Raw genomic sequence first — 25,649 nt, forward strand, 5'->3', positions numbered from 1 at the left:
GGTTTACAGGAGGAAATCATTTTAACAGGAAGAAAGATGATGGGAACAAAACAGTAAGTGTGTAGGTTTCAGTGCATGATGGTGAGAAGATGTGTAGTTGTTTATTTTCCCAATGAAATGTGGAAAGACCACAGCTGAAAGTGAGAGGAGATGAAGACATATGGAACATTGAAAGAGAAATCAAGGCTGCAGAGTAAACATTTTAGGAAGTGAGGAAAAGAAAGTCCATTCTAAATAAAAAGGATTAAAGGATGGCTGTATCTGTTATTGTTAAACTATGAATGGCAGGAAAGCAAAGTAGCAGTGGCTTAAGTAAGACTAGAGTTTTGTTTTCTTATACCCATGGATAGACAGATAAGAGTTAGTGTGAGGATCACGGGATCATCAGGAAACCAGGCTCCCACAGTTTTGCTCCACCCACCTTAACATTGCTTCCTCCTCAACGTGCAGATTGCCTGCTTAAGCTCCGTGATACCCACAACCTTCCAGGCAGCCAGAAGAAGAAGGAGAAAAGGAGGAGGTGCAAATTTGTTCCATTCAAGCACAATTCCAATTAATTTCCTGCATCATTTTATGTTACGTGCAATTTGGCCAGAATGTAGACATATGGTCATGCTTAGCTGCAAGGCGACTGAAATACAGGCTTTATTTTGGCCATGTCTCTAGGAATAATTTGGGATCTACTTGCCAGAGAAAGAGAGAACACATATTAGCCTATGTGATGGTTACTTTTATGGGCCAATTTAACCAAGCTAAGGGATACCCAGATAGCCGGTAAAATGTTATTTCTGGATGTGTCCCTGAGGATGTTTCTGGAAGAGATTAGAATTTGAATCAGTAGACTAGGTAAAAATCTGCCTTTACCAATGTGGGCAAGGCATCATTCAGCACACTGAGGATCTGAATAGAACAAAAAGTTAGAGGAAGAGTGAATTGTTTCTCTCTTCTTGAACGAGAATGTCCATCTTCTCCTGCCCTTGGTCATTGAAGCTCCAGGTCTTTGGACACGTATTCAATCTGAATTATAACACTGGCTTTTCTGGTTCTCTAGCTTGTAGACAACAGATGGTGGGAGTTCTTGGTGTCCATATCTGTGTGAGGCAATTCATATAATAAATCTTCCCCTGTATGCATCTCTTTATCTGCTATTGATTGTGTTTCTCTGGAGAATCCTGACTAATTCAGGCAACAAAAGTAATTTGTGCTACATCATATAGAGGATTTTTTTAAGATTTTTTTTTATTATGAACTTCAAGTGAAATAAAACAGCTTCACTTACTCCAGTGTTTTCATCTAGCCGCCACAGGATGTATATCATATACAGAGAGGTAAAGGGTTCAACTGAGTTTTAGATTTTTCTGGGTGAACATGAGTAAAAACTGAGGGATAATATGTTTATATAAAAACAAGAATATATTCAAAGTTATATGCAGTGCTGTTATACAGTTTGGGTTTAATTTGTAGCAGCGTGGAAGACATACTGGTCCCGTAGTGACACACAGCTGCTTGATGAGAGTCAACTTAGAAGCAAACAGGTTACTCTTCTCTTTTCCCCCAAATGCCTGAACTTTGTCTTTTTCTGACAAGCTTTTGGTTACTCTGGAACTATATTTTGATAAGTGATTAAGTTACAAATGCAAGATAATGCCCAATATATCTTTTAAATTGGTAAGGGGTGAATTTGCACCTTGTTTTGGAAAGCATAATTATTTATCCAGATAATTTACCTTCCTTTAATTCATGTATTGATTTATATCCTTTTTTCCATATTCATTGAAGTGAATTAAGGGAAATATGTATATACTTGTTGGTACTATATAACGGTTCTAATTGTTTAGGATATAGTTTATCACGATACTTCCAACTTATGTCCATGTCACCTGACCTTTATTTTCACCCTCTCCCTTTTCTTCCCTAATATTAAAACAGTAGCAGATTTATAATCCAAAAGCAATTTGATTTTGGACACCAAGAGCCATGTCACTAGTAAATAGGAGTTTTTGAGGGCTATGAGGGAATACGGAGATAAACTGGCTGATAAAACCTAGGACTTATTGGCCTCATGATACCATTCATACTGTGGAATCAGGCAAAGCCTTAGCCTGTGACCAACAGACACATTTTCATATGCAATTCATGAGCTATTTTCCTCTTTTATCCTTTTACTTTTCATCTAAGAAACTTTTCTGATTTTTGATAGCCCAAATATATACAAAAAATAAATTGTGTGATTTAGATTGATGTTTACCATAGATCGTATACCATTTAGATGCCATAGCTTCAGGAATGATGAACAATTTAAATACTTAATTGATGTCCTAGAAAGGAGAAAGGAAAGCCATTGTGCAGTGGCTGGGACACTCAGGTCACTCCCTGAGGAGTTAGGAAAGGCTGGAATGGCAAATAACCTGTTTTGCTGTGACTTCAAAACAAAACAAAACAAAACAAAAAAGCAAAAAAAAACCCTTATGTTTACTTCTTGTTCATGCTCCATGTCCCATTAATAGGGATCATTAAACTGTTTTGCTCCACACAGGCTTTCAAGAACCCAAGCTAACAAAATCTCTATTGTTTCCTTCCCGCACCAGCTGAATTATGCAGCTGTTTTAGTCAGTCAATGAATCAGAGGGAAAAGATTAGGGGCTCATTAATCGGCTTTCCACTGCTTACATTCAGAGTAATATAGATGACCTTCTTTCATAGCCCTTTGGCCAGAGGTACACGTAGCCTCACATATATGGAGGGCAACTGAATAATGTGGAGAAATGACAAATGGAAGATTTGGTAAGTATTAATATCCTTCAATTCAATCTTTTAACTACTAAATTCCCTCTTTTTTTTTTTCCTTTTCCTAACTCATAAAAAACATTTGACAATTTCACAAGCTATTTAGCTCTGAGATATTCTTCAATGTCTTTTATCCTACTTGGCCACATATTAAATAGCTTAGGAAATACGCTCTCCTTGTAGATTAAATATCTTTCTCAATGCATTACCTGAATGTAGAAATTGTTTGGATCAAAGCATGGCTACGGTTCCAACCAGTCATTGTATCCAGTGATGGAGTCAGATTATGATCTCTTAAAAAGGTCAGAAAGATATTTTAATTGGCTGACTCCACAGTCTAATAAAAAAATACCTCCACAGGATAGTAATAGAACAGGAAAAGAAAAACTGTAATAATCACATTAAAAAAAAAACCTGGAAAATGATAATAGCAATGACTATTGCTATTTAGTACTATTGAAGTAGAACTAAAATCCTGCTGGGTAGACATTGAAAGAGTCCCTTACTCATCCTTTCACTTCAAACTCTTGTTTTGCTCCCTGGAAGGAGCTCTCTTTCCAGCATGTAAATATTTGGGAGCCAAAGTACAATTGTTGGGAGGCCTGGGTGGCTCAGCAGTTGAGCATCTGCCTTCCACTCAGGGCGTGATCCTGGGGTCCCGGAATTGAGTCTCACATTGGGCTCCCTGCATGGAGCCTGCTTCTCCCTTTGCCTATGTCTCTGCCCCTCTCTCTCCATATCTCTCATGAATAAATAAATAAAATCTTAAAAAAAATAAGTACAATTGCTGCTTAAAAAAAAAAAAAGACTTTATTTATTTATTTGAGAGAGAGTTGGGGGAGGGCAGAGGGAGAAGCAGACGCCCTTCTGAGCAGAAGTCCCATCCCTGGGTCCTGGGATCATGACCTGAGCCAAAGGCAGATGCTTAACCTAGTGAGCCACCCACATATCCCCAAAGTTCAGTTTTGTCTTAAACACTAACGGTATCTTTTAGGTCTGGCTTTTGCCATTTTTGACAGAATATATTTCTCTAAAATTTAGTAAACATACACATATTTTTCAAGATATATTTGTTGAACTTTTGTCTGGTTTGTTATTTTCACATTCTACTTTCTAGTCTCTGTCCATCTTTCTTCTCACCTTAATATTGGATACCTTGAATGGATTGTCTTTGATCAGAAATTCACATTCATCTCTGCTCTGGGTCATTGAATTGAAATAATTCACTGGGGATCACACATTTATTTTCTTTTCCTATACCTGGTGCAATTTTATCATTTGAAAGATACTTAGGATTTACCATTCACATACTTTGCCAGTCTTATTTTTTGCTCTTTTGGGTGAGAAGCAGTTGGTGATTTTAGCAATGAAAGGCTTTTTTTTTTTTTTTTTTTCCTGGAAACTCTATATTCATCTTCTATTTTGCTTTCAAGTTTTCATTTTTTCCCTGAGTTTTTCTCTTTCTTTTAATATCCTGGCAATATAGCCAATAAACATCAACATACATTAAAAAGATTCTATATTCTTACTTTTTCTCACAGGGATCTAGGTTCATTTAAGCAAGGTATTTTGCATCCATTTAATTTCAGTTGAACTTTTTTTTCAAAATATATAGCCCCCATATATCATGGTTCATCCTCTTTCCAGCCTTTAATCAACTTTCTCATTTAATGCCACATGTTTTAGATATTTTTATATTTTTTTTCTAAAAGGATCATCTCATTTTTATTATGGCCATTTCTTTAGCAGTCAGTAATAGATAGGTCATACTGTAGTGACACAAATTATTAAGATCTCATCTGGAGTAACACATACAAAGTTAAATCTATGCTCAGATTCATATTCAGTGCAGTCCCATGGCAGTAGTCATGCTGCACATAATCACTCAAGAATGCAGATGAAGCTCAATATCCTGGAGCTAAAATATCTATTTGGAGCAAATGGACAAACGTTGCCAAGGCAAAGTAAGAGAGACCAGAGAGGCTTCTGACCAGCCTGAAGGGGACGCACATCACTTTCTCCCCCAGTGAGTGATGTGCTCTTGCCTACCTGTAAGTAAGGAAGGGTAAGAAACAGAATATTTAGTGACCTTTACCCTCTTTGCCACTTCTACAATGAGATAATTTATTCCTAAGCTATTTATTAAACATATATATCATCGACATCTAGATTTCGCATTGTGGTTAATAAAGAAGTCCTTGCAACTCCCTTGCACAAAATATTCTTAGGCCTCTCTTGAATTAAAATAGATGCATGAGCCAACGTTGAGTCTTAAACTGTGATTCTAATCTTCCTTTTTAACTATATTCTATTGATATCAAATCTTGTTTTTTATATAATCTTCGCCCTCCAAATACAACAGTTTCACTCACATGTAATTACTTTATTCATTCATTTTGATTCCCTTAAAACTACCTAGATCCTAGCATCTCAGTAGTGGCAAAACTTAGATCTTTGAATAAAAATGGGGGGAAAAAGAGTATCAACTAACATCTTTGAAATAGTACCTAAATTCTTTGAGTTTATATTCTATTGTATGATGTGGGATGCTACTCTGTGTTTTATGAAAGCATTTCTAAAGGCATTCATGTAAGAAGTTCTTAAGAACACTTGGTTTTTCTTTCATTCACTACTCCTATCTGGTGCTCTTTGTCCTATGGACAATAAAGTAGTCCAATTGCCAAAGAACTGAATTTCAAACCTGCCTATGGGTTCTATGTCCAAAATATGTTATCCCCTCTAATTCTTAATTTCTCATTGATCGAGAAAGTATAGCAGCATTCTCCATATTGTTTTCACAGACTTACTACAAGTTGAACTTTGCAACATGGTTTTTAAATTCTTAATGGGTAACATAAACATCATGTATTCTTTTAATTGATATCTATGCCATTGAAGGTTCATTTGGTCTAATAATTTCTTTAAAAATTTATACAGCCTTCTCAGGACAGATTTAACCATTCTTTTTCTTAAGCATTTATTAGTTGCAATGATTTTGCAGTTAAAAAAATAAAACAGTCTCACAGCTCTTTAGGTTTTTTTTGTCTCTGTTCCTAGACACCTATTAACCTTCCTGCAGGGGTTGGTGTGAAGCATGACTTTTGTCAAGCTCACTACTTGGTAAGTGCCCAATGCTATCTGTCAAACTAAATTAACACATTTATCCTTCTGGCCTGTTTACATTAATATCATTATCAAAAAATATCTGCTAAAAGGAAAATTTGTTAAACAAAGAAATTTTCCTCTAGTTCAAATGAGACTTTCATAAACCATGAATAATTTAGAATTATTGGGATTTTATAATAAAATGTTTTACTCTCTGTACCCTAAACCTAAAGTTCATGTCTGTTCAATAAAAACCAAAAGAGTATTACTCTGGTGAGTTATCCACATGATTTTAAAAGCTCCATTTCAATTTTTTTTTTTTTTAAATATTTATTTATTTATGATAGTCACAGAGAGAGAGAGAGAGAGAGGCAGAGACATAGGCAGAGGGAGAAGCAGGCTCCATGCACCGGGAGCCCGACGTGGGATTCGATCCCGGGTCTCCAGAATCGCGCCCTGGGCCAAAGGCAGGCGCCAAACCGCTGCGCCACCCAGGGATCCCCTCCATTTCAATTTTTAAATCCATCTCCTTTCTCTTAGAGTAATTGTCTTTTCTGGGAGAAAAGTTGGTCTCAGTTCCTTCTGCAATGTTTTCGTCACTAATCTTACTGATAATGATTTTCAAGGCTTTTATGTTTCACTTATAATGGAAATAATATTAAAAATATGTTAAATAAAACCCACAACTGCTTTGTTTCAGAATTCTGAGTGGAAATATAAAAGTTATAGAATCATAATCTTTTAAAACTCAGGCCATGTTAAATATCATCCTGAACAACTCAGCACATTCTCACTAATGAGAAGCTCGACACCAGGAGTACGTATGTGAAATTGCTGTGTCCACACTGCTTGAGAGTGTAAGAAATGGATCCAGAACTCCTGTTTCCTGACTTTCAGGTAAATTTGCACCACACTGCAGTAAGTTCGAATTTCTTTTTGGTACCTACGTGATAATGTTTAAGAAATAATATTTCAAAAGAACAAAATAGAGGCCCCTGGGTGGCTCAGCAGGTTAAGCATCTGCCTTCATCTCAGGTCACAATCCTAGGGTTCTGGGATCAGCCCTGTATCCAGCAGGGAATCTGCTTCTCCCTTTCACTCTTACTTTCCCTCTGTGCACCTCTCTCTCTCTCTCTCTCTCTCTCAAATAAATAAAACCTTAAAAAATATATGACAAAAAAATCCAGGTGTGACTTTTATTTAGAGGGGATATAAATATATGTTTAAATCACACAAAATTCAACTAAATGAATAAAATGATAAGAAAGTTATTATTTTTAATAAACTTAAGGATTTGGGACATTTAGGTAATTTGGCAAATTCATAGTGGCTAAAGGATTCATAGCAAGTTAGGGAATGAGGAGAGAAATAAGGTTATTTTCATACATGGCATTTTCTACTGTATTAATAACTTAAGACTGGATTCTGAAGGTGTCAATATTCCCTTCTGGCTTGCTGTCTTCATACGTATGGCTTCTCAAGATTGAAATGAAGTCCCTTCATCTAATAATTAAAGACAGGATGAGATGCCTTTAAAATTATTGGATATAAATGTGGCTAGAGGTAGGAAGGGCAACAAAAAGACAAAACAGTTTAATAAAAAAAGGATATGGAGCACCTGAGTGGCTCAGTCAGGTAAGTGGCCTACTCAATTTCAGCTCAGGGCTGGATCAGGGTCCTAAGATAAAGCCCCATGGCCGCCTCCCCTCTCAGTAGGGACTCTGCTTCTCCACCCCCCTCTCTCTCCCTCTGGCCTTCTGCCCTGCTTTCTTTCTCTCTCTCTCAAACAAACAAACAAACAAATCAATTAATCAGTCTTTACAAAACAAAGAAAGGATGAAGTAACAGACCAGGGCAGAATGGACAAAAGAGATGGAGGAGTACTAAAACTAGGAAGCAGAATAGATGAGTTATGCTAATTAACCAGAGAGAGAGATGGAGAGAATAGTATATTTATAGAGATTCATGCTTAGGCAACAGGGCCAAGTGCGTCCCTATGATTGGGAACACAGGAGCAAAAAAAGTCCAGACAGGGACAAGAAGTTGTCTTGACAACTTGGCTTTGAGATACAAAAGGAAATCCAAGTAGTGTTTCTAAAGAACATTGATATTTAAATTTGAATTTAAAAAATATGTGTTTTGGAAATAAATTTATGCCAACGAATATATAGGTTTTAGATGAAGCCAAAGGTATACAGTGTTTAAGAACGCATATTGAGAGAAGAAAATAAAGCAGAGGACAAGATGCTAGGGGTGGTCGAGGAAACATAAAAGCAGCATAGACTGAACAGAGGTCAACCAGGAAATAGACAAAGGCAGAGTGGAGTTAGAGAACCCAAGTGAGGCAAGAAGTTGAAGTGCCTACTACTGCAGAGAAGTCAAAGATAAAGAGATGAACCTGATAGGAGATCTCTGCTCAAGTAAGTAGAAAATTACTTACATGGAGGGATGATGTCATGCGGCAGTGAGCTGAGAAGGTGAAGATGACATACGGACTGGAGGAACATAGTTGGGTTTTTTGTTTTGTGTTTTTATAAAACAGGCTGTAAGAGTGAAAGAGAATGGGTAATACAAAAATAGACAAAGATGCTGATGGACTTTTTTTTTTTAATTGCAGAATAACTGCAAAGATGATTGATCATGTTTTTAATATGTGTAACATCCAAATTACTCCTCTCCCCATCACCCTTTTCATCTCACATATTTTTTAGCAGAACAAGAGCCATTATGCTGAACTAAAAACTACCTGTGTTTCTTGATCCTCTCCTTCCAACCTGCTGAAATGGAAGCAACATATCTCTGTCTGCTGCAGGTACCTTTCCCTGGGTCCAGCATGCCATCTCTTTCCGCTACCTCATTCACACCTATCTTTCTGTCATCTCCTCCGGCTGGATTTTAGCCAACAATATTTATACATATTCTGGTAGCTCTCTTGTTAAAGAAAAAGTCTTCTCTTTTGATACCAATTCTCTCAAATTGCTGCTTTGCAGCACATATTTACATCTTATTTCTTTGAAGAGATCAGACCATTGAACACACTGATTTCATTTTCTTAAAGTCACTTTTAATTTGCACCATTCTGGCTTATACCCCCACTGAAACTGCTCTTTCAAAGTCAACTGTGATCTCTCTTTGCTAAATAAAAGGGAATTGTGTGTGTGTGTGTGTGGGGGGGGGGGTTGCCATCTTACTTTGTTTTTAAAAATAGATGAATACTTTTTCCTTCTTAATTATGCTTTAAGTTTCTGAACATAAATTTCAATTTGTTGTTTTTGTTGTTGCTGCTGTTCCATGTTACACGTGCCACTGTTCCACTTCTATGGTTGAACTCCACTTTCCCTGTCCTACTTCTGAATGTGTAAGTTCCACCGGCCTTGATCCCATGACCAGTCACCTTGTTCCTCTGTACTCTTTCTCTCCCTGGGCTTGCATTCTTTGACAAAGGCTTCTATCCAGCCTGTATAGAACCCAATACACTTAACTCCAGCCCCATGCCTACCAAATGCTGGTACCTCCTATTTTTCATCCTCCATCTTAGTCAGTGGCACCTTTCACCATTTAGTTATCCCGAAAATATTAGAACAGTTTCCTTTTCTCTTTTCTCAAAACTTAAAAACCGTTCATAGTTTATTCTTCCCTTCTGTAGAACATTGGGTCCTCTCTTGATTTTCACCACAACCTTTTAGAATAAGCCTGTATCTCTCACGTGGGCTAGTATCTTCATCTACTACTCAAACTTCTTAAATTCACCACCTTCTTGACCTTACTTTTTTTAAGGGTACAATTCAGTGATTTTTAGTATACTACCATAGTTCTGCAACCATCACCACGATTTTAGCACATTTTCATAACACCCAAAATAAACCCCATATACCAATTAGCAATCAGTCCCCATTCCTTCAACAAGACACAGCCATAGGCAGCCACTAATCTACCTTCTGTCTCTGTAAATTGAATCATCCAGTGTGTGGTCTTTTGTGGTTTCCTTCATTGGTGATATATTTTTTTCAGGATCATCCACGTTGAAGTATATATGAATATACTTGAATATACTGCTCCCTTGTGAAGCAGAAAAATATTCCACTTTACACATCTACTATATGCAAATGACATCAGTTATTTGGACATTTAGGTAAATTCCACTTTGGGAGTATTATAGATAAAGCTGCAATAAAGACTAGTTTATATGTTTGTATGTGGATACTTTTTAAAATTTCTCCTGTGTCTATGCTTAGCAGAGGAATTGCTTGCTGATCCATATGATAGCCTTCTCCTTGACTTTCTGAGGAACTGCCAAACTCTTTTTCAGAGTTGCTGCACATTTTACAATCCCCTCAGCATTGTATGAAAGTTCCAATATTTATATATCCTTGCCGACACATTACTGTATATTTTTTTGATTATAGCTATCTAGTGGATAAGAAAGGATATGTTATTATAAATTTATTTTATATCTCACTAGTGGATAGTGATATTGAACTTATTTTTGTGTCTTTACTAGATATACACATATATATATATATATATATATATATACACACACACATATACATACATATGTATATATATAATCTTTGGAAGAATACCTATTCAAATTGTATGTTCACTTTTTAATTGGATTTTTTTTTATCATTTTTAATGTTGTACTACAAGAGCTCTTTAATCTAGATATGTCTTTTATCAGATAACTAATTTGTGATCATTAATTTCCATTTTAAGTGTTGTCTTTTTATTTTTTATGTTATTGATTACAACAAAACTTTTTAACTTTTCATGAATTACAATTTACCAATTATTGGGTCATTTGCACTTTTATCTAACATAAGCTCACACAAATTTATTTCTGTATTTCCTTGTAAGAGTTTTAGTTTTCCCTCTTAAATTTAGATCTATGAACCACTTTAATTTTTTATATTTGTAGTAAGGAAAGAATCCAAACCCATTCTTTTAATGTGGCTATACATTTGTCCCAGCACCATTTGTTGATAATTCTCTGCCCCATTACTTGTCTTGACATGCTGTAAAAAAAAATCAATTGACCATAAATATAAGGTCTATTTCTGCTCCCTAAATTTTGTTTCATTGATCTACATGTTTGCTCTTTTGCCATTATCACACTGTCTTGATTATTAGATATTTTTAGTAAGTTTTGGAATCAGGAAATGTGAGTTCCCCAACTTTTTATTTTTCAAAATTGTTTTGACTATTATTGGTTCCATGAATTTTTGGACCAATTTATCAAATTCTTAAAAAAAAACAGTTGAGATATTGATTAAAATTCTGCTGAATCTGTATATAAACATGGACAGTTAATAAAATTAAGCTTTCTGATCCATGAGCATGAGATATCTTGTCCATTTATTATTTCCATTTTCTTAATTTCTTTCAACAACATTTTGGAGTTTTCAGTGTATAAATCTTGCACTCATTTTGTTAATTTTATTCCTAAGTATTTATATGCTATTATAAAAAGGAATGTTTTCTTAATTCAATTTTCTGATTTTTAATTGTTATTTTATAAAATATAATTAATTTTTATATTTATCTTCTACCTTGCTGAAATCATTAGTTCTTATAGTTTTTAAGTAAAATGCTTAGTTCTTTCATGTAAGATCATATTATCTACACAGAGAGATAATTGTATTGCTTCCTTCCCAATCTGGACTTTTTTAAGGTTGTTCTAGGGCTTACAATATACATCTGAACTTACCAGAATCTACTTTACAGCTATACTAACTTAATTCCAATGAAATAAGAGAATTGTTATTCCAATATAGCTCTATAAAACTTCTATCTTTTTTTGTGCTATTACTGTTAAACATATTGCATTTAGAGGTATTATAAACTCAATAGTAATTTTATAATTATCAGTGCATATAAAATTATATCTTTTTTTGGAGACTTTATTTGAGAGGGAGAAAGAACATGAGGAGGAGGGGGCGGGAAAGAAGGAGAGGGAGAGGGAGGGAATCTCAAGCAGACTCCCTGCTGAGGGAGAAGCTTGATCCTATGACCTTGAGATCATGACCTGAACCAAAATCAACAGGATAATGCTCAACTGATTGAGCCAACCAGGAACCACAAAATATCTTTTAAAGAAGGTGAGAAGAGAACAATATACTATAGTTCATTATGTTAATATTATTATTTTCCATTTCTTGTTCACATTCTTGTTTCCTGTCATTTTTAGAAACCATCTGTCCCATTTCCTTTTTTTTTTTTTTAAGAATTTATTTATTTATTCATGAGAGACACACAGAGAGAGTTAGAGACATAGACAGAGGGAGAAGCAGATTCCATGCAGGAAGCCCGGTGTGAGACTCCATCCCTGGACCCCGGGATCACACCCGGAGCCGAAAGCAGACATTTAACCACTGAGCCACCCAGGCATCCCTGTTGCCATTTCCTTATACTAATACAGCTTTTTTTTTTTTTATCTGTGCCCTTTGCACTATTATTGTCAAATATATTACAACTCTTTGTGTTCAACTTCTGTTTCCGCTTGTTTTGTCTGTTGTTATAGAGTTATCAGCCCTCTTTTAATTTCTCACCACCAAAATCTTTATTGTTTTTGACAGTGCTCTTTGGCTCAAATATCTCTACACTGTGTTCCAAATAAAACCAGTCCCTTTATGGAGAGCTCCTGGAATGTCTGTTCTTATAACCTGCTCTTCCCTTAGGCAGAGCACCACAGCTCTATTGCTCGAGTATGGACAGATGCTTGCTATGATGAGATATGAGAAGAAGAAGTAGGTCATCCTAGTTTATGAGATGAGATATGCTTCTCATATCTACTCATGCTTGCTATGAGTAGATATGAGAAGAAGAAGTAGGTCATCCTAGTTTATCTCTCATGGTACAGATTCTTCATTTTATAAGCAAGGAGAGCCATGAAGTTTTGGACCACCATGCTTGGGTAGAAATTCCTCTTTGGAAATTGAAGGTGGGTAAAAGAAAGGAGCCCAGATTTTTTAGTTGTGCTTGCTTCAAGTAAAGCTTCTGTAACATGAATTGATTGTAAGGATAAAAAAATCTTGATACCCGGTCCCTCTCAGGGAGAAACCATACCCTAAACTTGGAATTTAGGCCATATCAACCAGGGGTTCCATCCCCCTAAATTAGAGTAAGTGTTGTGGGTCATTCCTCAAGTCCCACAGACTCTTTCACTCTTCCAACCAAGATGCATTTGCTTCCTCTACCAGGAATGTTCTTGCGCATTTCCATGTGGATAGTTTCTGCTCAACTCTCTGGATTCCATTTATCCATACTGATAGCTCCAGAACCTAGCATGGATTACATTAGGTTCTGAAAAGTTACACATTACATGAATGAATAAGTGCATAAAAATGGAGGAAATTCATAGAAAGGGCAGAAAAACATTGACAAATTCCTAGAGGTAAAAGAAGTGGTAGTTTTCTAAGATACATCTGATTTGCATATGGCCTCCTCCTCAAATGAAATACACTTTCTACAAAAGAGGCTTTCGTGGAAGCCCATACTTCATGGGAAGCAACAAGAAAATGCCTGGTATTTCATTTGTTACTTCCTGCCTATACTTTATAGTGCAAGTGCAAGGACTCTGTTTTCTGTCCGGATAGAAGGTTATCTGGCCTCAGCCATAGAAGAAATATGTACTGTGTCCAATATTATATTTTCATCTCACAAATTCTAAAATGCAGAAGGAATTTTGAGCTGAAAATGGGAAATTAAGGGAGAATTAAAAACAAACTATTGTTTCCTGAGCTTCAGTAACACATAAGTGGCTACATCTCAAGAAAATCTCTCTCTCTCTCTCTCTCTAAGAATATATTGTAGCCTATTTTTTAAAAATTATGTTTCAAATGATATTTCTTCAGTTTTACACATGAAGGAATTGGGGCTTAGCAAGACTATCTACTTCAAAAGGATTAAATAGCAGAGCTAAAGCTAATTCTTTAATAATATAGCATTTCTCAACAAAGCATTTTATTCATTCCTTAATTCATTTATTCATAAATACTCATGCATTAAACTTATTCTTTTATTTAAACATGATTTATTCATTACTTGGAATTATGCAATTGAATTAGGTTATGGTTTTCTAAACCTAGTGGGTTGTATATGAAATATTCAGTCATACTGATTCAGAAACCCTCTGGAATGGATTGAGAATCTGTATACTGGCAAGTTTACCTGCTGATTTTTATTTAGTCTACAACCTTATACAGACTAAGGGTTATGTTTGTGAAACACTTCACTGGACATATAAAGTTGGCTGAATTCCCATTTATAATCTTCTATTAGGAATAAGATATTTTCATGAAAAATATATGCCAAGAGTATAATTTATATATTAAAAATGTTACAGTTGAGGAAAAGGAAGAATAAATTTGTAACTTGGGTGAAAAATTAGCAATTTTCCTTTATAGGCTCACTTTGGGTTGAATGGCTGAATTTTGAAGGTATAATTCAGGCTTTTCTCATAATGGATTATTTATGAATATAGTTATGGAAGCAGTCAAATGGTATACACATATGTACAGTGTGTTGCAATGTGGAAGGGTTATGGGGTTCAGGGAAAGGATAGCAAAAAATCATGCTAGAAGTTTAGATTTGTGCCAGATAGGGCTTTGACTGTTGGCCAGGAGATCAGAATATGCAGCATGTACTGCAGACATAGGTGATTCTTTGGTCAAGGGCAAGACATTTTAACAATTTTATCCAAGGGAAAAGTAATCTTTTAGCCTTATATTTAGCAGATTACAAGAAAATATTCTAGAGGTCAGAAGATGTGTAAGCAGACCATTTGGAGGGTCAGTTGTGAGTAAATGAGCTTTTGAACTAAGGCTTTTAAGGAGAAATTAAAGGCACAAACAGAGACCAGGAAAAAAAAAAATCATAAAATGGTAAATTCCACATCACAAAGCAAAAACAGAAAAAAAATAGTAATATTTTCAGGAAAAAAAAACGCAAATTCTCCCTGTAATATTGGAAACTAATGAAAGAGAAATACAGGCTATAGGATTTTTTTGCAGTGCAGCATTCCTCAAGGAGATAAAACAATTATTACACATTATTGTCTCCCTTCTTTCAAATTCCACATCGATTTCTACATTATTTCTTTCAAGTTTCATAATGGAATTGAATGCCTACTGAACACTGGAAAATGAGGTTTGCTTATTTAAGAGCACCATGACTTTGAACATTTCAGATTTATTTCAATCACCATCATTTCGGCTCATATATAATGCTCAACTTCAACTGAAAACCACACACAAAAAATAACTTCTTCACAAGAAAGCTAAAGGCACTTATTATTTTTTTTAAACTGCAATAGCGTATGGCTATTTGGCTTTCATTTTATACTGCAATACAGTATTCAGAATTTATTTAAGCATACAAAGAAAACACATTCTTCATAAAAGACTCCCAAATCCTCACAGACTTCAATCCATTCTTTCCTTTGGTCAGCTGTAGAATCTCTTTCTTTACAGCTACTGTGCTGGGTTATAATTCTGTTCTATCATAGTTTTCTTGCTTTGTGATGCAATTTATGAGAGTAGTGGCATATTTTATTAGTGATTAGGAGAGGAAATGTCAGCCAGGTAGTGGGGGAATGGAGTAGAGGTAAGCAAGAGAGGTCTGTATATAGTCAGTAAGGTAAAGCATCATTCCATCATTAAAAATTTTGATATTTTTAATATGATGTATTTTCACAGAACAAAAGAGCAGGGGAACAATTATCTAATTGAGATGGTTTGAATTTTGCTAACTTTTTCTACTTGGAGTAAGTTGAAGATAAGCATAATATAATTCAGCTTTCTGAGTATCATTTAATTACATTGTCATCTGAATATCTCAGTATTTTAAAATGGCAAGTCAAGGTATAATTGCCTATTTTGCAAAGGGGAAAAACTGAGGCTCACAAAAGCTATGGCCCAAGAATAGGAACCAAAAACTGACCAACTGAGAGTTCCAATGAAGATTTTCCATTTCAAAATCTATTTCCTCTCTCTTTCAACTTCCCTCTTGTTGACTTTTCATTCTTATCCCTCTCCTCCCTGCTATATGTTTTCTTTTTCTTTAATTCACTCATCAAACATTAATTATTCTAGTCATTTTAACTTTCCTAGAGATTCAAAAGTGGATAAAACAATCTGTGACCTCACACTGCCGTGTATAACACGTAAAACAGATGTTGGAAGTTTTGTTGGATAACCTGTGATTTCCACCCCTGCTAAAAGTCAAGCAAAAATGGGGCACTTTACATTATCAGAAAGGAATTTCATAAGAACATGAAAGTTTTCTGAATCTTCTGTAGAAGAGACTGAGGAGAATATGTAAATGACACAGTTGTCATCTTTCCAGCCCCCCATTCCCAACTGGTTATATTTTCTTAAGTGTCTCCCTTGAACATTTCCCTAAGGAATCTAAACCCTCTCCCTTTTCTAAGCCTGTCACTTAATTTTTTTTCTTAAACTGCATCTTTTCTCCTCTTATGTGCATATGATTGTATTTCTTTTCTTTTTTCCTAAACATCCACAGGGATGTCTATACATACAAGGATAAAAAGACTCTTCAGGTGCCAGTGGAGAAAGGAAAATAGTAATATTTACTTTTCCTCTCAAAATTGCCACACCGGAGTGTTATATATGGTACCAAGGGCTGAAGGCATAGCAGAAGCCCACATAGGAGAATTAGAATTGACCATTCTTACTTGCCTTCCTTCTGTCCCCAGGATGTCTAACGCGGAAATATTGCAGCCCATAAATCAACATATTCAGTATTGTAATGAAAATCCACATATAAAGCTATTTGTGAAGATTCTTTCTGCAGCAAGAAAATCCAAATAGATCATTTGTCAGCACCACATTACAACCAACCTAGCTAACTGGCCACTTCAGATAGTTCATGTTATATCATCTTTCAAAATAGAATGAAGTATGAACTTTGTTGTAATTTTTCTAAGCTATTTGCTTGGTTTCTGAAAGCAAAGGGCTAAAATAGCAAATGGTAATGGATTGTATTTTCAATTTGAGTCTATTGTAAATAGTAATAAAGTCTCTGGTTTTGTTGGCCGAATCACATGAAAATCATGGTTCTAGAGTTTAGAATGCAAAACTAATTGTTTCACCCTCAAGCTGGGAATATTTTAAAAAATAAATATTATAATACCGGGATCAAATTATTACCTCCCCCCCTTGGTGTGGAAATTTTTTTTATTAAATTGGTAAGACTTTGTTTCCGTTGTATTTATAATGTTCTGTTATACATAACATTAAAATGTTCATTAAAATAAAAAAAATTGGATCTGTCATTTCTTCAATGTATGACTGGGCAAATCAGAAACTTAACTCTTAACGTCTTATCTATAAATGAAATAATAAAAGCAGGTTTATGATAAGCTTTTTAAGAGATAATAATATATGTAAAAGATCTTGCATAAAATCAAGTTTTATTATTGTTAACTTAATTAAACATGAAGGGAATTAGAGGGGATCTCTGGGTTGCTCAGTGGTTGGGCACCTGCCTTTGGCCCAGGGAGTGATCCTGGAGACCCGGGATCGAATCCCATGTCGGGCTCCCTGCATGGAGCCTGTTTCTCTCTCTGCCTATGTCTCTGCCTCTCTTTCTCTCTATGTCTATCATAAATAAATAAATAAATCTTAAAAAAAAGAAGGGCATTAGAATGAGATTATTCTAAAAGCTTAGTAGCCTATAAAGGTAGACCACGACCTAAGCCTATAAATGCCTCAAGATTAAGAAATCACAACCTAAAGACATCTAATGACAAACAGTCAACCAAACCTTTCTGAATAAGGCTGATGTTTAAGCTATAGCCAATCAAGTAATTTCCTTGCTTTGCTTCTGCCTTTTCTCTATAAAACTCATCATCTCATCCTTCATCATTACTAACAGCTACTACAAAAATTTTCAATTATTTATAAAACTATTAACATGGAATACCGTATGACTAATGCTAATACATTAACCATGTGATACAAACCAAAAGTGTGTGAATAAAGAAGAGAAGGGACTATGTTAGAACTGGAAGAGATAGGAATAGTCTTACTGGTAGTGCTAGGAACATGCATTAAAGAAGGTTAAAACATTTCAGGGAAGAGCAACAGTAGGCAGCTGAGTGGAAACGTGATAGGTGTGCTGGGCAGGGGAATATCTAACAGATTAAATATGAGCAATAAAACTGATGAAAATTTGTATTAAAGTGATATTAATCTCAGAGCTTTGTATGTGACAACTATTAGAAAAATGGCTCTCTGCTTTTGATGATGAAAATCATCACGTATTTGCATATTTATTTAGATTCATAATATTCTTTCAAACAGCTAATTACATTTAGTCTTCACAACACACCTGTGAGGTAAATATTATCATTACATTTATTTTACATATAGGAGTGATTCGCTCAACCTCATGATATCAGTAAGTGGTGAAAAGAGATGCACATACCATGTATAAGAATGCCTGGGCAGGGAAGTAATACAAGCTGTAAACCAGTCATGCGTTGCTTGCCAAATCCCCTAACTTGGCTCAGCATTGTGTCAGCCTGGAGAAAGAGAACCTAACTGGGAATCTCATTTCCCCTCCAGATTCACCTTTCTACCCTTCCCCATCGTGTCTTCTGCCTTGGGCTTTCCTGCCCTCTGGCACCTAGTTGTGTTGGTCAGCAGGAATCACCAACGGAGATTAAAGTGAGGAAGGAAAGTATTGGAGCCTTTACTTTTCAGTCTTTCTCTCTCCAGCACCACTTGAGACTGGCTATTTTTCCAGCTCTCAATACGGACCACTTTGTCATCTATTTCACAGTTGTTCCCTCCCTTACTCAGTTAATAGAAGAGAAAGTAAAAAACAAAACAAAACAAAACAAAACAAAAAAAACAGGCTATTCTACAGATCCTTGTAATTTCAAATATTTGTGTAAGATCTTTAATATCTTTAATTGCCCTAACTGGATTATGCTAAATTTTTTCCTGCTGGGACCCTGACTGACATAAAGCCTACTTCTACTTTGCATAGAAAAGCAGTTTCCTAATTTATTTGCTTTGAACAGAGCCTTTTCTCTTACAAAAATGTACTATATGTGCTTTCATCTACTTAAGGTAAAACTAGAATTTAAACTTGTATCTTATCAGTAAACTAGAAGGAACTTGGCAGTATAATTTCTAATACTTCCTCTCTCATTGAGCTGCTAGATGAGGTTAGACCTTGCCCTTGACCAATTAACAACATCTTTTGGGGCTTGACCTCAGGAACTTGAGCTCAAGAACTGAGCTGAGATCAAGAGTGGGATGCCTGAAAAAAAAAAAAAAAAGAGTGGGATGCCTGGGTGGCTCAGCGGTTGGGTGTCTGCCTTTGGCTCAGGGCGTGATCTCTGTCTCTGGATCCAGTCCCACTCTGGCTCCCTGAGGGGAGCCTGCTTCTCCCTCTGCCCATGTCTTTGCATCTCTCTCTCTCTCTGTGTGTCTCTCATGAATTTAAAAAAAAAAAAAAAGTCAGATACTTAACCAACTGAGCCACCCAGGTACCCCTAAAATAATATATTTTTAAGGTTCTTTCTTGGTATAAATATTTTTGTTTGTTGGTCTTCTACCTTTGTTTTGTTTTGATTTTAAGGTTCTATAAAAATTACACTAGGAAAAGGTTATCTTATCATAAATAATCATAGTATCATGAAAAGCTTAGATTTATTGAAATTAAACTTATATGGAGAGAGTAATATATTTTATTTAAAATATTTCTGGGATGTGTTTTAATTTATATTTCTAACTTTTATATGAGTTATGTATTTTAGTCATTAAAACCATTTTCTGAATATACACAAATATAACATTGAATACTACTGTAAGTATCTCCAAAGTATGTTTATCTTCTAAGTAATCAATAAGCTTTGTGAAAATTGTTACATTAATAACTCAAGGTAATTATGAAAATGGATTTAATATCATATATTTAAAATAAAATGCAATAGCAGCCCAGTGATTTCATCTTTTCCAGGTATATTTATACCTGTACAAAAAAATCAATCTGAACCATGAAAGCAATACTTCCCCTGTACATAATGTTTTCTTATCTACTGTATTTATATTTTATAGAAAATGTGTAATAAGTCTATTAAAATGCACAGAAATGAAGCCAAAACATCATGCATGTAATTAATCTACAAACTCTAAGCCAAAAAATATTGGGGATTATTTCCTTAATAAAGGGAAAAAAGAAGCATATCATTGATTTTTTGAGTGGAAAATTCATTTTAATCTAATGCCAAAAGTGTCAGGTTTATCACAGTGTAACATAGCTTGTGTTTTTCATGGTCATCTAAATAAAATTCTTTATAAATTATCAAAATTCTTTCCTCTGCCCAATAGCCATCACTTCCATCTTCTACTGATTAAATTTCAAATGGTTCACACTTAACTCAGCCAGACACTAGGCAAGTCAAACAACTCTACCATCTGGCCTAGGCAAAAAAACTGAAAGAAAGCAGTGACATGCTGCAATTCAAACCAGAACACCATGCCTGTGATGGCTTCCAATGTGAACATTTCTTCTCCAAAATATAGTGAGGATTAAAAAAATAAAAAGTACTATTAAGGTTAAATATACTATAATGCACAAAATAGCATAACTAAGAAAACATTTTAAAAGAAATACATATTTTTATGATTACTGGAAAGGACTAAAAATCTTTTCTGTCTACTAGACTAACGATTTAAAAATAGTTACAAAGTAGAGTTAAAATAAAGAGAGAAGGGATCCCTGGGTGGCGCAGCGGTTTGGCACCTGCCTTTGGCCCAGGGCGCGATCCTGGAGACCCTGGATCGAATTCCACGTCGGGCTCCTGGTGCATGGAGCCTGCTTCTCCCTCTGCCTATGTCTCTGCCTCTCTCTCCCTCTCTGTGTGACTATCATAAATAAATAAAAATTAAAAAAATTTATATATAAAAAATAAATAAAGAGAGAAAAATTTAATATGACAATATGATCTTCTAGGTAATCTGACCGAATAGTCCACTGAAAAGAAGTAAAACTTCTGTGGGATACATATGTATATCTCATGTATAGATCCCACAACACAAAGTATGCTTTGAGGAATAAGAAGCAAGGACCCTGATCTAAATAATAGTAATTGAATATATGTCTACACACACACACACACACACATACATTTATGATCTGAATTCTTAAATTGAATATTAATTATAATGAGAACTTAGAGAAGAAATGAAAGCAGATAAAGACAGCTTTCACTTTAGGACATTTACTGATTACATAGAGATTTATCTTTTGTTATCAGGAAACTCATTCTCAAAAATTACCCCAAAGAATAATTCCAGTAAAATTGAGTCCATAGTCAAAAATATCACAATTAAGACTCGGTATCATGAATGTAGGCTATCACTAACAATGGGAGAAAAAAATGTAAAAAGTCAAGGGGAGATACCAAGTTATAAAATTAAGTATACTTAATAAGAAGAAGAAACAAAAGGTCAATGAGAATAATGACTCCAGTATAGGTGGTTAAGTTGATTAGAGAAATAAAGTAACTGAACATATAAAAATTAAAACTATAGGGATCCCTGGGTGGCGCAGCGGTTTGGCGCCTGCCTTTGGCCCAGGGCGTGATCCTGGAGACCCGGGATCGAATCCCACGTCGGGCTCCCGGCATGGAGCCTGCTTCTCCCTCTGCCTGTGTCTCTGCACCTCTCTCTCTCTCTCTCTCTGTGACTATCATAAATAAATAAAAATTTATAAAAAAAAAATTAAAACTATATAACAGAAGTTAAAATCTCAGTGGATTTGTTAGCAGAGATAATACAGAATTGAAGAATCACTCTTAAATATATAACATAAGTTGTTATGCAAAATGCAGTTAAGAGTAGAGATTAAAACAGAAATGAAACCAAAAGAAAAGAAAATATGGCAAAGATACATAGAATTTAGAATGGAAATATATGAAGAATTTTATCAGAATTTCAGGAAAGAAGAGCTAGGACACAAAAATATTTGAAAAAATAAAGACCAAGAACTCCAAAACTAGTAAAAGGAAACAATTCACAGAAGCTCAAAGAATCTCAAATGAGGTAAATAAAAGATAACTACTCCTTGGCATATCAAAGTGAAGCTGTAGTACACCCCAAACCAGAGAATCTCTTAAAAGTGGACAGAGGTAAAGAAAATATTGCCCTCAAAGCATTTCAACTAGATATATAGGTGACTTCTCAACGGTAACCATGGAAGTCAGAAATTTTTGGAATATCACAAATGTCCTGAAGAAAATTATATTAAATCCACCTAAGAATGACTTCTATGAAAGTGAAAAAGTAGATGCCTAGCCATACAGACAATGAGATCTTTCTTGCTACAAATGGACCCTCCTAATAGGAACTTCCTTCCACAGGATGTACTTCTACCAGAATGAGTAGGATGAGAGTAGGACATCCATGATGCCATGCAGATTAAAAGCAAAGATTCTGTTACACAGGTCAGTAACTGAAACAAAAATTGTCTGGAGAAGCCAACATTAATTGTATCTTGTGGGAATTAAAAATACAAAGTTGCAATAATGGGTGATGATTTGAGAAAATTAGGGAAGAGTTTGGTCATGTACATTTTTAAAGATTTTATTATTTATTTAAGACAGAGAGCACAGAGGCAGAGAGAGGGAGAAGCAGGCTCCCCACTGAGCAGGGAACCCCATGCAGGGCTCAATCCCAGGACCCAGGACCAAATCAACTGAGGTATCTTACATTAACAAGTGAAGAAGAAAATTCTTATCATCATCTCAATAGATAAAGATATATTTTAAAAGTCAACTTTCTGTGATTAAACACTAGAAACGAGGAATGAAAGAGAACTTTCTTATTTCAATAAATACCTCCTATGAAAATCTCCTATAAAACTTTATACTTAATGGAACTGTCAGTAATGAGGGAGACCTGAGTTGAAGGCAGAGGCTTAACTGAGCCACTCAGGCACCCCTAGTTTGGTCATATTTAAAATACTCTAAATACTATTTGCGAGAAGAAAATACCAATTAACTTATTTAATAAGTGTTAAAATTGTGGAGGGAAAACTAAAGATAAATAAAATATGTACATTTGGTTGAATGCAGGGGGAAATGGAATTAGAACAAAAAATCAAAACAGCAGAAAAAGAGTGAAAATGCATAAATGGGAAAGTGTAAAGGGCAAGGTTAATATCAAAAATAAATGTATATAAATCAATAATTGTAACAAATACAAATTAATAAGGTGCGTGAATTAAGGAGCACAAAGTTTTTCAGGATGAGCCCTTCAAAAAAATATCTATGTGTTATTCAAAAGAGACATATCTAAAACACAGAAAACAAATGCAGAAAGTAAAATGATGAACAAAGGTGGAAGGGTCTAATAGCATTACAATATGTATAATAACAACCAGTGCTTAATTTGAAAAACATTATGCCAATTATTATGAAAAGATGAACCAAATAAATTTCTAAATATATATTCACTTAAAATATGTTAAAATCAGATTCATTTTATAACTTTAAAAGTATTGACTTAGTAAAGTCTTCAAAAAGAAAACACCAAACCTAATTTTGCATATTTGTTTGTTTCACCAAAAACTGCTAACATGCATTCATGGATTAAATAAATCCCATTTCCGATGGATTTGGGATTTCCACTCTGAAATACAGAAAATAAGAAATATTCTCCAACCGTATTTGTTGGATTAACACATTCTATATACTAAAACCCACAAGGGGGTATCCCTGGGTGGCGCAGCGGTTTAGCGCCTGCCTTTGGCCCAGGGCGTGATCCTGGAGACCCGGGATCGAGTCCCATGTCGGGCTCCCAGTGCATGGAGCCTGCTTCTCCCTCTGCCTATGTCTCTGCCTCTCTCTCTCTCTCTCTGTGACTATCATAAATAAATTTAAAAAAAAATTAAAAAAAATAAAAAAATAAAACCCACAAGGACAATACGAGAAATGATTACAGGCAATAAACTATTACCATAAATGCAAAGATTTCTTAACAATTTAACAGATCAAAAAAAAAAAACAATTTGACAGGTAAAATCTAGTAAATCTTGAGTATTTAATATTTATGGACAAATTATATTTTTTTCTGGGAATGTTAGGTTGATTTTAAATGAGAAAAAAATCAATTGAGGTATCTTACATTAACAAGAAGAAAATTCTTATCATCATCTCAATACATAAAGATATATTTCAAAAGTCAACATTCTGTGATTAAACACTGTAGAAACTAGGAATGAAAGAGAACTTTCTTATTTCGATAAACACCTTCCTATGAAAATCTCCTATAAAATTTTATACTTAATGGGACTGTCAGTAATGAGGGAGTGTCTGCCTCCTGTGAATGAAGGTCTGGGTCCTTGGATTTCCCATGAGATTGATGTGAGGCTCTGTTCTCCAGTAAAGACAGTCGAAGGAAAGTAGCAATAAAGCAGATTATTAAAGTGAAAGTACACTCTTAAGGTGGGAGAGTGGGGCGTCTCCCCAAGGTGGTTTCAGCTTCCAGGTTGTTTTGCAATTGAATATCATTGCATCTCTTGGCTGGCAGGTGCTGTCACCTACAGTGAGGTGGTCTCTGATCCAGGCTGCTTCCAATCATTTGGGAAACTCCTCCCACAGGGTGTGAGGGGGACTTTTGACCCTACAAGGTTTGTGCTGGAACTGTCAAGCCTTTCTCAAGGATGGAGAAAGCAAATGTATTATAAGGGGTTCACCTGGGACAGAGGTGGACGAGGAGAGAGCATGTGCTGTACCTGTGGCTCTTGATCTGTTGGGCCCAAGTCGTTGGAAGCCACAGCTTCAGGATGTTGAGCTCCAGGACTCATAATATGTAGGGTTTTTTGTTTTGTTTTGTTTTGTTTTTCCATCACTCTCCTCACCTCCATCTCATGTCTCTGTCATTCTCCTTCAAGGATTTGGGACTTTGCCTCTGGGTGTTCCTTCCATTATTCACGTTTAGCTTCTACCTAACAGACCATTGAAAGCATTACTTTTAAGGATGTACACTATGCACCACTTTAAGGGTTCACATGCTCATCACTTTTATTTATCATTACAGTGAGGAATCTAGTTAACATGGGAAGATACACAAAAGTAAAACCACATTAAAATAAGAAGTTTCAGAAAGAAGGAAAAACCCCTCACAGCATACAGATAATACTATTTCTATAAAGACAAATTCAAATGAAAGTATGGATATAATGACAAGGCACTATAGTTTCAAATGTTTGACACAAAGTCAAGGTACAAAACTGGTTCTTTCTATATATTACCAACAAACAGAAAGTTATACTAAAATACATCACTAAAATATCTCAATTAATATAATGTAAATATGTTATTTTAGTATATAAAATAATGCAGAAATATATATCTAGAAAAATGTGTGTGTCAGTCCTTAGTGAAGAAAATTATAAAACTATATTGAAAGACTTTAAAAAAAGTTTTAAATAAATAAATTTAAATAGATAACATTCTTAGGAAGGTTAGATATGATAAAGGTTGTTATGCTCTCCAAATTGATAGATTCAATGTAATTTCAGTCAAATTTCCATAACACTCTTTTTAAAAAAGATTTTATGTATTTATTCATGAGAGAAACAGAGAGAGAGAGACAGAGACAGAGACAGAGACATAGGCAAAGGGAGAAACAGGCTCCCTGTGAGATCCCAATACAGGACTTGATCCTGGGACTCCGAGATCATGCCCTGAGTCAAAGGCAGATGCTCAACCACTG

At 35.1% G+C, this 25,649-nt stretch overlaps 1 long non-coding RNA gene across 1 annotated transcript; it reads left to right on the forward strand.

Moving 5' to 3' along the window:
- Window positions 1–2,635: 2,635 nt before the first annotated feature.
- LOC118351547 (uncharacterized) lies at window positions 2,636–17,227 on the forward strand. Its single transcript, XR_004807125.2, has 4 exons — window positions 2,636–2,784; window positions 5,845–5,907; window positions 6,645–6,789; window positions 16,610–17,227. It is a non-coding gene; the product is annotated as an uncharacterized LOC118351547 (long non-coding RNA).
- Window positions 17,228–25,649: the final 8,422 nt, after the last annotated feature.

The sequence above is a fragment of the Canis lupus genome, chromosome 19 (assembly GCF_003254725.2).
Source record: "Canis lupus dingo isolate Sandy chromosome 19, ASM325472v2, whole genome shotgun sequence".
NCBI classification, from domain to species: domain Eukaryota; kingdom Metazoa; phylum Chordata; class Mammalia; order Carnivora; family Canidae; genus Canis; species Canis lupus.